Source organism: Biomphalaria glabrata, chromosome 1 (assembly GCF_947242115.1).
Source record: "Biomphalaria glabrata chromosome 1, xgBioGlab47.1, whole genome shotgun sequence".
Taxonomy (NCBI): Eukaryota; Metazoa; Mollusca; class Gastropoda; family Planorbidae; genus Biomphalaria; species Biomphalaria glabrata.
Genome location: NC_074711.1, coordinates 64,472,305 through 64,484,790, shown reverse-complemented (window position 1 = coordinate 64,484,790; position 12,486 = coordinate 64,472,305). Strand labels below are relative to the sequence as shown.

The window sequence follows — 12,486 nt, the reverse complement described above, 5'->3', positions numbered from 1 at the left end:
ACCAAGTGGGAGAGACATTCAAGGTGCTGTGACAAAGACGGGTCGCAGACCGATACCAAGTGGGAGAGACATTCAAGGTGCTGTGGCAAAGACGGGTCGCAGACCGATACCAAGTGTGAGAGACATTCAAGGTGCTGGGACAAAGACGGGTTCCAGACCGATACCAAGTGGGACAGACATTCAAGGTGCTGTGACTAAGACGGGTCGCAGACCGATACCAAGTGGGAGAGACATTCAAGGCAGGAAAGCATAGAGTTTGTAATGGAACTGATCGCCCTAAGATTTCTTGCTTGAGGTCTGTTTTGCTCACGCCTAAAACATCAACAGACCGATGTGGTACTTACGTCTTGGATCCAAACTGGACTGTTGAGCACAGTATAATCACATTGGCGAAGTTGCATTGTCTTCTTCAATAGATTTAACATCGATAGTGTTGATATTGATATATTAAATATTGATAATAATGTCGGTTTAAAATGATTAATAGGTCTGCTCGAATGCGGATTTATGACTAAAATGCAAATATGACAGATTTTGTATTTATGTAAGGTGTAAAATGATCGTTCTTGGTTCTTATCGTACAACCTCATCAACATCTCTTTATACAAGTTTTTTTTTTTTTTAGAGCATTGCTTCAATTTGAAAGTGTCATTTTCTCCACGTTTTTAAGACTTTTTTTCTTCAGTTTATTCTTCAGTTCAACAGTCAGAGATATTTTTGCTTTCTTGTATAACTCATTGTATAATAATTTGACTACATGAGCTTACCATAGCTTCCACATAGAAGTCAGATGATATTTTAAAGCGCATTAATATTGAAGATCATTTGCAAACCTAGCGTAATCATAAGTAATAGTTATAGTCATGGGCGTAGCCAGGGGGGTTCTTGGGGTTCAACCCGCCCCCCCCCCCAAATGAAATCCCTCCCCGCAGGGGGGGGGGAACGGAATTAAGTGACTGATTTTTGCTTTCATTTTGTTTATTTTAGGTGAGATTTTAATACTAAATCATCACTTACCACAGCACAGCCGAGGGGGTTTTGAGTTAAAAACCCTCTACCAGGGGGTTTTGAGTTTAAAACCCCCTATACATTTTGTTGGCTTTCAATACCAGAAATAGTGCTCGGCGGCGGGGCTTCTGCCTTGCTGGCAAGGGCGGGGAGTCTACAATAAACAATAAACGTCTTCCGAAAGGGTCAGAATGTAATAAAGATTATATTAATTATGTACACACACACACACATATATAATTTTTTTTCCGCCGGGGGGGGGGAGCGGGTGAATCCCCCCCCCAACCCCCCCCCCCCCCGAAAAAAAAATTCTGGCTACGCCCATGGTTATAGTAGTTATACATTATGCAAAACATCAAGAAAGTTAATGAATACGTAATCGTAAGAATATCTAATAATAAGATATTTAGCTTTACATCTAGGCCTATTCATTTTATTCATACCTTTTTATCAAACTATATAATTATAATATAAGATGGCGCTTTAAAAAAAGATGAAAGTCGCAATAGCACTTGAACACCTAAACGGTAAATCTCTTATCAAACGTCAATGTCATTATAATAGCTTGAACCATTACTGGACACAAGTGACATTGAAATATTAGTAAAACATGAATTCTAAATGAAACTTCGAAAGAGACTAATAAAAATATTGAATAAATCATAGGGCCAATGTTTCATATCACCATTTCTTTCACCATTACTTTAAAAAACAAAGCGTAGTTGTATAAACTAGTTTGGATCAATCATGTAATTAAAATTGTAATAGACCTAGATCTAGACTGACAATAATAAATCTGTGCGATTTCAAATATTTTTACCAATTGTTCTTGTTAGCGCAATGTCATACTTTTAGCTTTCTTAATGCGTTCTGATCCTATCACTGTCTAGACCAGTCGGGCAAGGACTGGAGTGGGAAGGGGGAGGAGGGAGAAAGAAGGAGGTATCTATGTAAATGTTACCGAGATCGCTTTTTAAATGCATTTATAAAAACGCTAAAGGCTCCTCAGCATCCTCAAACCAATACAATAACCACTGTGTCAGGGGAGTGCTTATGAAAATAAAAGGTTAGTTTAAAACTTTTCTCTCTTTAAAGTATAAAGGGGGCTAATTCAATTTATACCACCACATCAGTCAAGTACTATTTCGTTCCCTTATTCGAGATATCACCAGTAGTTAACAAATTAAAAAAAAAAAATATATATATTCTTGTTTTTTTTTTTAGCTTGATCCGAAATTGGCTGTAGGAGAATAATAAAGTGTACAAATTTTTACTAGATAGACAGAGTGAGTCGATATAAGCTTTGCAAACAAGCAAAGTAAAAAAAAAACCTTATCTATTTGAAAAAAAAAACACAAAAAAAAAAAAACAACAATGCTTATCTAGGGGAAGAACGCCACCCTTAAAACTATATAAATAATAAATTAACAATAATTAATTGACTTAATGGTGATTTGTTTTTATTGATTCATGTTTCGTTAGGTACAATAGATTATTGAATAAAGTATCAACTTGATCGGAGAATGGGAGAAACAGCGTTAGCAACTATTAATGGGGACTAAACCCTACAAATTTAGCCATATCTATGAATACTAAAAAAAATTAATTTCCCTTGTTGGTACGAAAAAAATAATTAATAAACAGCAATTAATTGAATAATTTATTATTTTTCTTTATTGATTCGATTTCTTGTCTGCGCCAATGAATAATTGTGCAAACTTTCATCTTGATCTGAGTGTGGGAGAAATTACGTGTATACACTTTTTACCAGAGAGACAGATAAAAAGACAGAAAGACAGACAGAGTAAGTTTAATATAAACTTTGTAAAAAAAGGAACATTTTTTTTACCCTGCCCCATTCTCCCCCACCCCCCACCTCGAGAATAAAGTACTATAATGCCTACACGTAGAAACACCTGAAGACGTAGAGTCTGTTCAAGATACAAATATTCTCGTTCTCTCGCCAAATTTAAATGGATTTCTTTTAATACTTTGAAAAATTATAACGGTCAAACTAGAGTTTCCCCCGTGTGGCCAACAAGCTAATAATTTTTTTTCCAATGATATACAGGAACTTTACCTCTATTCAACTCGTATCTTCATGAAAAATGGAACCTGGGTAGACACGGCTCTCAAAAACGACTCTAACCATTTTCCTTTCACCATATAAGTTGTATAAAGGAGGTATTATCTTTCTTTTTTAAAATTATTTCTAAAAAATGTTTTTCTTGTTTATGAATTTCGAAGTTTCCATCTCTAATTATTCATCTAATTATTGCTAATTCATAAACATGCATACAATGTATGAAAGACCAACACACGTTATAACAAAAATACATAACATCTCATGCATTTTTTTAAATAGTGCTATTTTATTGTTTTGTAGGTATTTCTTTGAAGTGAAAGACTCCACTAAAGGAATATGTAGACCGAGACATCTTTTGTTATTGTAACAGATTAGTGTTGAATACTTGTTATAGATGTAGCTCAATTGTTAATGATAGTTAAAAAAGAAATTCTTAAAATTTGAAAGACGAATAAAATATTTCATTGTCGTATCCATGTTGAACGTGGTTGGTCTGTCTCAGAAGTTAACAAGCATAAATGGTTTTGTTAGAGCATGTAAAACAACCTTTGCTCGCCTCACATATGGCGTCCACTCCAACCACTGTGGAGAAAATAGTGACCATTTAGTCTGATTGATGGACCTGGAACTATTAAATTTAAAAAGAGATCAGTGAATATGACCTTTATCTTAATGCTAAAACTTTTAAATCAGAAAGAGAATAGTGAGGATGACCTTTAGTCTACATGATACAACTTTCAAAATCTAAAAGAGAACAGTAAAGATGACCTTAAGTCTAAGAGCAAAATTTCTTTTGAATCAAATAGAAAATGGTAAAGATGACTTTTGATCTACATTCTAGCAATTTTAAATCAAAGTTGTTTTTTTTATCAACGTGGACAATTTATTAAAAGTGTGTGAGTGTTCAACATCTAATGTGATGTGGTGATATATGCGTGGGAATGCATCGATCTAATGTGATGTGGTGATATATGCGTTGGAATGTATCAATCTAATGTGATGTGGTGATATATGTGTGGGAATGTATCGATCTAATGTGATGTGGTGATATATGCGTGGGAATGCATCGGTCTAATGTGATGTGGTGATATATGCGTTGGAATGTATCGATCTAATGTGATGTGGTGATATATGTGTGGGAATGTATCGATCTAATTTGATGTGGTGATATATGTGTGGGAATGTATCGATCTAATGTGATGTGGTGATATATGCGTGGGAATGTATCGATCTAATGTGATGTGGTGATATATGCGCGGGAATGTATCGATATAATGTGATGTGGTGATATATGCGTGAGAATGTATCGATATAATGTGATGTGGTGATATATGCGTGAGAATGTATCGATCTAATGTGATGTGGTGATATATGCGTGGGAATGTATCGATCTAATGTGATGTGGTGATATATGCGCGGGAATGTATCGATCTAATGTGATGTGGTGATATATGCGTGGGAATGTATCGATCTAATGTGATGTGGTGATATATGCGTGGGAATGTATCGATCTAATGTGATGTGGTGATATATGCTTGGGAATGTATCGATCTAATGTGATGTGGTGATATATGCGTGGGAATGCATCGATCTAATTTGATGTGGTGATATATGCGTGGGAATGTATCGATCTAATGTGATGTGGTGATATTTGCGTGGGAATGCATCGATCTAATGTGATGTGGTGATATATGCGTGGGAATGTATCGATCTAATGTGATGTGGTGATATATGCGTGGGAATGTATCGATCTAATGTGATGTGGTGATATATGCGTGGGAATGTATCGATCTAATGTGATGTGGTGATATATGCGTGGGAATGTATCGATCTAATGTGATGTGGTGATATGGAATGTATCGATCTAATGTGATGTGGTGATATATGCGTGGGAATGTATCGATCTAATGTGATGTGGTGATATATGCGCGGGAATGTATCGATATAATGTGATGTGGTGATATATGCGTGAGAATGTATCGATATAATGTGATGTGGTGATATATGCGTGGGAATGCATCGATCTAATTTGATGTGGTGATATATGCGTGGGAATGTATCGATCTAATGTGATGTGGTGATATTTGCGTGGGAATGCATCGATCTAATGTGATGTGGTGATATATGTGTCCGAATGTATCGATCTAATGTGATGTGGTGATATATGCGTGGGAATGTATCGATCTAATGTGATGTGGTGATATATGCGTGGGAATGTATCGATCTAATGGGATGTGGTGATATATGCGTGGGAATGTATCGATCTAATGTGATGTGGTGATATATGTGTGGGAATGTATCGATCTAATGTGATGTGGTGATATATGTGTGGGAATGTATCTATCTAATGTGATGTGGTGATATATGCGTGGGAATGTATCGATCTAATGTGATGTGGTGATATTTGCGTGGGAATGTATCGATCTAATGTGATGTGGTGATATGGAATGTATCGATCTAATGTGATGTGGTGATATATGCGTGGGAATGCATCGATCTAATTTGATGTGGTGATATATGCGTGGGAATGTATCGATCTAATGTGATGTGGTGATATATGCGCGGGAATGTATCGATCTAATGTGATGTGGTGATATATGTGTGGGAATGTATCGATCTAATGTGATGTGGTGATATATGTGTCCGAATGTATCGATCTAATGTGATGTGGTGATATATGCGTGGGAATGTATCGATCTAATGTGATGTGGTGATATATGTGTGGGAATGTATCGATCTAATGTGATGTGGTGATATATGTGTGGGAATGTATCGATCTAATTTGATGTGGTGATATATGCGTGGGAATGTATCGATCTAATGGGATGTGGTGATATATGTGTGGGAATGTATCGATCTAATGTGATGTGGTGATATATGTGTGGGAATGTATCGATCTAATGTGATGCGGTGATATATGCGTTGGAATGTATCGATCTAATGTGATGTGGTGATATATGCGTTGGAATGTATCGATCTAATGTGATGTGGTGATATATGCGTGGGAATGTATCGATCTAATGTGATGTGGTGATATATGTGTGGGAATGTATCGATCTAATGTGATGTGGTGATATTTGCGTGGGAATGTATCGATCTAATGTGATGTGGTGATATATGCGTGGGAATGTATCGATCTAATGTGATGTGTTGATATATGCCACGGAAATGTATCGATCTAATGTGATGTGGTGATATATGCGTGGGAATGTATCGATCTAATGTGATGCGATGATATATGCGTTGGAATGTATCGATCTAATGTGATGTGGTGATATATGCGTGGGAGTGTATCGATCTAATTTGATGTGGTGATATATGCGTGGGAATGTAGCGATCTAATGTGATGTGGTGATATATGTGTGGGAATGTATCGATCTAATGTGATGTGTTGATATATGCGTGGGAATGTATCGATCTAATGTGATGTGTTGATATATGCGTGGGAATGTATCGATCTAATGTGATGTGGTGATATATGTGTGGGAATGTATCGATCTAATGTGATGTGGTGATATATGTGTGGGAATGTATCTATCTAATGTGATGTGGTGATATATGCGTGGGAATGTATCGATCTAATGTGATGTGGTGATATTTGCGTGGGAATGTATCGATCTAATGTGATGTGGTGATATATGCGTGGGAATGTATCGATCTAATGTGATGTGTTGATATATGCCACGGAAATGTATCGATCTAATGTGATGTGGTGATATATGCGTGGGAATGTATCGATCTAATGTGATGCGATGATATATGCGTTGGAATGTATCGATCTAATGTGATGTGGTGATATATGCGTGGGAGTGTATCGATCTAATTTGATGTGGTGATATATGCGTGGGAATGTAGCGATCTAATGTGATGTGGTGATATATGTGTGGGAATGTATCGATCTAATGTGATGTGTTGATATATGCGTGGGAATGTATCGATCTAATGTGATGTGTTGATATATGCGTGGGAATGTATCGATCTAATGTGATGTGGTGATATATGCGTGGGAATGTATCGATCTAATGTGATGTGGTGATATATGCGTGGGAATGTATCGATCTAATGTGATGTGGTGATATATGCGTGGGAATGTATCGATCTAATGGGATGTGGTGATATATGCGTGGGAATGTATCGATCTAATGTGATGTGGTGATATATGTGTGGGAATGTATCGATCTAATGTGATGTGGTGATATATGTGTGGGAATGTATCTATCTAATGTGATGTGGTGATATATGTGTGGGAATGTATCGATCTAATGTGATGTGGTGATATTTGCGTGGGAATGTATCGATCTAATGTGATGTGGTGATATGGAATGTATCGATCTAATGTGATGTGGTGATATATGCGTGGGAATGCATCGATCTAATGTGATGTGGTGATATATGCGTGGGAATGTATCAATCTAATGTGATGTGGTGATATATGCGTGGGAATGCATCGATCTAATTTGATGTGGTGATATATGCGTGGGAATGTATCGATCTAATGTGATGTGGTGATATATGCGCGGGAATGTATCGATCTAATGTGATGTGGTGATATATGTGTGGGAATGTATCGATCTAATGTGATGTGGTGATATATGTGTCCGAATGTATCGATCTAATGTGATGTGGTGATATATGCGTGGGAATGTATCGATCTAATGTGATGTGGTGATATATGTGTGGGAATGTATCGATCTAATGTGATGTGGTGATATATGTGTGGGAATGTATCGATCTAATTTGATGTGGTGATATATGCGTGGGAATGTATCGATCTAATGGGATGTGGTGATATATGTGTGGGAATGTATCGATCTAATGTGATGTGGTGATATATGTGTGGGAATGTATCGATCTAATGTGATGCGGTGATATATGCGTTGGAATGTATCGATCTAATGTGATGTGGTGATATATGCGTTGGAATGTATCGATCTAATGTGATGTGGTGATATATGCGTGGGAATGTATCGATCTAATGTGATGTGGTGATATATGTGTGGGAATGTATCGATCTAATGTGATGTGGTGATATTTGCGTGGGAATGTATCGATCTAATGTGATGTGGTGATATATGCGTGGGAATGTATCGATCTAATGTGATGTGTTGATATATGCCACGGAAATGTATCGATCTAATGTGATGTGGTGATATATGCGTGGGAATGTATCGATCTAATGTGATGCGATGATATATGCGTTGGAATGTATCGATCTAATGTGATGTGGTGATATATGCGTGGGAGTGTATCGATCTAATTTGATGTGGTGATATATGCGTGGGAATGTAGCGATCTAATGTGATGTGGTGATATATGTGTGGGAATGTATCGATCTAATGTGATGTGTTGATATATGCGTGGGAATGTATCGATCTAATGTGATGTGTTGATATATGCGTGGGAATGTATCGATCTAATGTGATGTGGTGATATATGTGTGGGAATGTATCGATCTAATGTGATGTGGTGATATATGTGTGGGAATGTATCTATCTAATGTGATGTGGTGATATATGCGTGGGAATGTATCGATCTAATGTGATGTGGTGATATTTGCGTGGGAATGTATCGATCTAATGTGATGTGGTGATATATGCGTGGGAATGTATCGATCTAATGTGATGTGTTGATATATGCCACGGAAATGTATCGATCTAATGTGATGTGGTGATATATGCGTGGGAATGTATCGATCTAATGTGATGCGATGATATATGCGTTGGAATGTATCGATCTAATGTGATGTGGTGATATATGCGTGGGAGTGTATCGATCTAATTTGATGTGGTGATATATGCGTGGGAATGTAGCGATCTAATGTGATGTGGTGATATATGTGTGGGAATGTATCGATCTAATGTGATGTGTTGATATATGCGTGGGAATGTATCGATCTAATGTGATGTGTTGATATATGCGTGGGAATGTATCGATCTAATGTGATGTGGTGATATATGCGTGGGAATGTATCGATCTAATGTGATGTGGTGATATATGCGTGGGAATGTATCGATCTAATGTGATGTGGTGATATATGCGTTGGAATGTATCGATCTAATGTGATGTGGTGATATATGCGTGGGAATGTATCGATCTAATGTGATGCGGTGATATATGCGTGGGAATGTATCGATCTAATGTGATGCGGTAATATATGCGTGAGAATGTATCGATCTAATGTGATGTGGTGATATATGCGTGGGAATATATCGATCTAATGTGATGTGGTGATATATGCGTGGGAATGCATCATCGATCTAATGTGATGTGGTGATATATGCGCGGGAATGTATCGATCTAATGTGATGTGGTGATATATGCGTGGGAATGTATCGATCTAATGTGATGTGGTGATATATGTGTGGGAATGTATCGATCTAATGTGATGTGGTGATATATGCGCGGGAATGTATCGATTTAATGTGATGTGGTGATATATGCGCGGGAATGTATCGATATAATGTGATGTGGTGATATATGCGCGGGAATGTATCGATTTAATGTGATGTGGTGATATATGCGCGGGAATGTATCGATCTAATGTGATGTGTTGATATATGCGTGGGAATGTATCGATATAATGTGATGTGGTGATATATGCGTGGGAATGTATTTATTACGTACAGTGGCGTAGCAAGGTACCCGTGGGCCCGGGTTCAAAAACATCTTGGTGGGCCCCCCTCCAGACAATAAGACAAATTTAGTGTTTGACAAAAATGAGTAATCTAAATGCAAAGACATTCCAATGTAAAGATCGTACCTTTTTAAATAAAAAAATTAAGTTATTCGAATGGATGGTTTTGAGGTCATACGATGAGAATGTATGGGCATTGGCATCGTATTGGTTTCAAAATCAACCACCGCTGGAATCCGATATCGGAATAATTTAAATAGGCACTCGCTGAACCTCCAAGAAAACATTTAACATCTATATTTCATTTAGTATGGGGATCCAACCCAGGACTCGACAGGCTCGAGCTAAATGGGAGATGGCATAAACACGGCTTGGTGTTGGACCGAATTGGTGTTGGAAATCAAGTGCCAGTGCTTCTTGTGACTGAGTCAGAGACAATATTATAAGCGCACATTCTTTAAAGCACGGGATAAAACGATATTATTAATTAATTTCTATTCGTTTTAAGACACATTAGGAAGTAATATGTAATCATGTAGTTTAAATATTGGATTATTAGTTTTTAAGTAAAATTTTAATTTAGGTGATGGCCAGAGACTGTAGATGTATACGACGTAACCACTGCCTGCTACACAAGTAAATATCACACCACTACTGCGATGACTATAGGACGTAACCACTGCCTGCTACACAAGTAAATATCACACAAGTATTCCGGGTTCAAGAATATCTTGATGGGCTCCTCTCCAGCCAATAAAACAAATTTAGTGTGTGACAAAAAATGAGTAAACTAAATGTAAAGACATTCTAATGTAAAGATCGTACCTTTTTCTTAAAAAAAAGTAATTATGTCATAACGTTTGATTCAGTTAGGGCTGCATATAAGTAGTAGTGTCTTAAAAGTCAATGTTTTTACAACTTCTTAACAGAGTTAAACGACTTAAAAGTGTTTCAAATGAACAAACAAATGTTCTTCCTAAATTCTTATGTGGGCTCCAACTGGTCTTGAGGCATGGGCCCAAGCGTAATGAGCTCCTTCGCGCCATAGTTGCTACGCCACAGCTGTGGGCCCCTATTGCTTGTGGACCCGGTTTCATTGAACCCCTTCGCGCCATGGATGCTACGCCACTGATTACGTAGTTAAACAAAATATTGTGGGAAGTCTATTTATAGAAAAATCTTTTGTTTGGCTTGCCTAACGTTTAAGCACCCCACTTTTTATAATACCTTTATTCAATTCGTAACTTCGGGGAGGGGGGGGGGGGGAGGAGTCATACTGAACAGGATCGGCCTTAGATAATTGAAGCCCTAGGCCAAGTGAATTAGGTGGCCCCAAATGAAATAGAAAAAAAACAACAACTAAACAGCGAGAAAATTAAATTACGAAATCTCTTCACCTATCGTACTGCAACAACTTTGGGCTGTGCGAATCCCTGATGCCCAAGGCGGCTGCCTAGTTTGCTTATACCTAAAGTCGCCCTGTATTGAATAACAAATCTCTAAATTAAATACATCCTTTGTAATAAAACAAAGTCTCACAGGCCACTGAACAGACTATTGGTAATAGATTTTGTTCTTCTTACCATAAAAAGAAAGAGCCACCACGGCTGCAGATACCACGAAGTTTAAAGTTTGTCTGGCGTTCATGATGTCAACCTTTAGAAGAAAATAAATAAAGAAATAACAAAAATACAGTTTGCATTTGGTAAAATTATTACAAATGTGTCATGCATTCCAAGCATATTTTGTTTCTATACTTAATAGTTTTTATGTTGTTTTTTCTTGAATCTTTTACAATTTTTTAAAAAGTAAAGTTTGTGTGATAACACAAACTCTCTTTGTAATCTTGTTTAAAAAAGAAACTTGGACAATCAATGACCTATCTCCCGTATAAAATATTACACAACCTACAGCATATGTAGTTGAATAACTTTTAAAAACTTTATTATATGATCCTTAATATAATATAAATATATTACCAAACCATTTGTAACATCATTTGTACAATATTAACACCTACCTGATGGATGCTAACAAGTGTGACTGGTTGGTGACTGCTCAGACTTAGTTAAAACACTGTCTCCTATTTATATTCAATTTCGTTGGACTGGAACGTAAGCTTCACATGTTTGTGTGTGTGTGTGTGTGTGTGTGCGTGGGTGTCACTACTTCCTCGTTGAGAAATATATTTATTACAATTATATATCAATATTGACGCGGGTATTAATATGGCGCTTCATTATTTGTTTTGCTTTTAATCAAATAGCCAAACAAAACAAAAATGCATTATTTCTGCCTGACGTTAAGATCAGGAAACACCAATAAAGAAATAAACAATGAATTCTTAACCTGAAGGGGATGTAACTATCGCGGGCGTAGCCAAAAATGAAGCGACGGCATTTTAAAAGAGGAAAGAAATGGGGCTGGGCATCACTTTATAATTACATCATATATAAGCCTTTATACAATTTATACAATGCAGTAGTACACGGAACTCTGTTCGAGTTTCATATGCGGAGCTTAACCCTAACTGTAATTCTCATATCCAGAATCTCATATTGCGATATACTGTCGAATGCTTCAATGATAATTAATGATACCGTATGTGGATAAACCCACTGCTCTTAATTTCTCTCTATAGCGTCCTGCATATTTATCTGATGGTTAGACGGAGACAAATGTATCTCCATATCGTGGGCAGTTGGGCGCCTCTGTAGAATGGCTTACAATAAAGTATGCAAGTAGACTTTTATTAGTT

General features: G+C 37.0%; 1 long non-coding RNA gene across 1 annotated transcript; it reads right to left on the bottom strand.

The window, feature by feature from the left end:
* Positions 1-3,358: 3,358 nt before the first annotated feature.
* LOC129922321 (uncharacterized) lies at positions 3,359-11,896 on the bottom strand. Its single transcript, XR_008774297.1, has 3 exons — positions 11,749-11,896; positions 11,312-11,384; positions 3,359-3,676 (listed from the first exon to the last, which is right to left on the bottom strand). It is a non-coding gene; the product is annotated as an uncharacterized LOC129922321 (long non-coding RNA).
* Between the last annotated feature and the right edge of the window lie 590 nt (positions 11,897-12,486).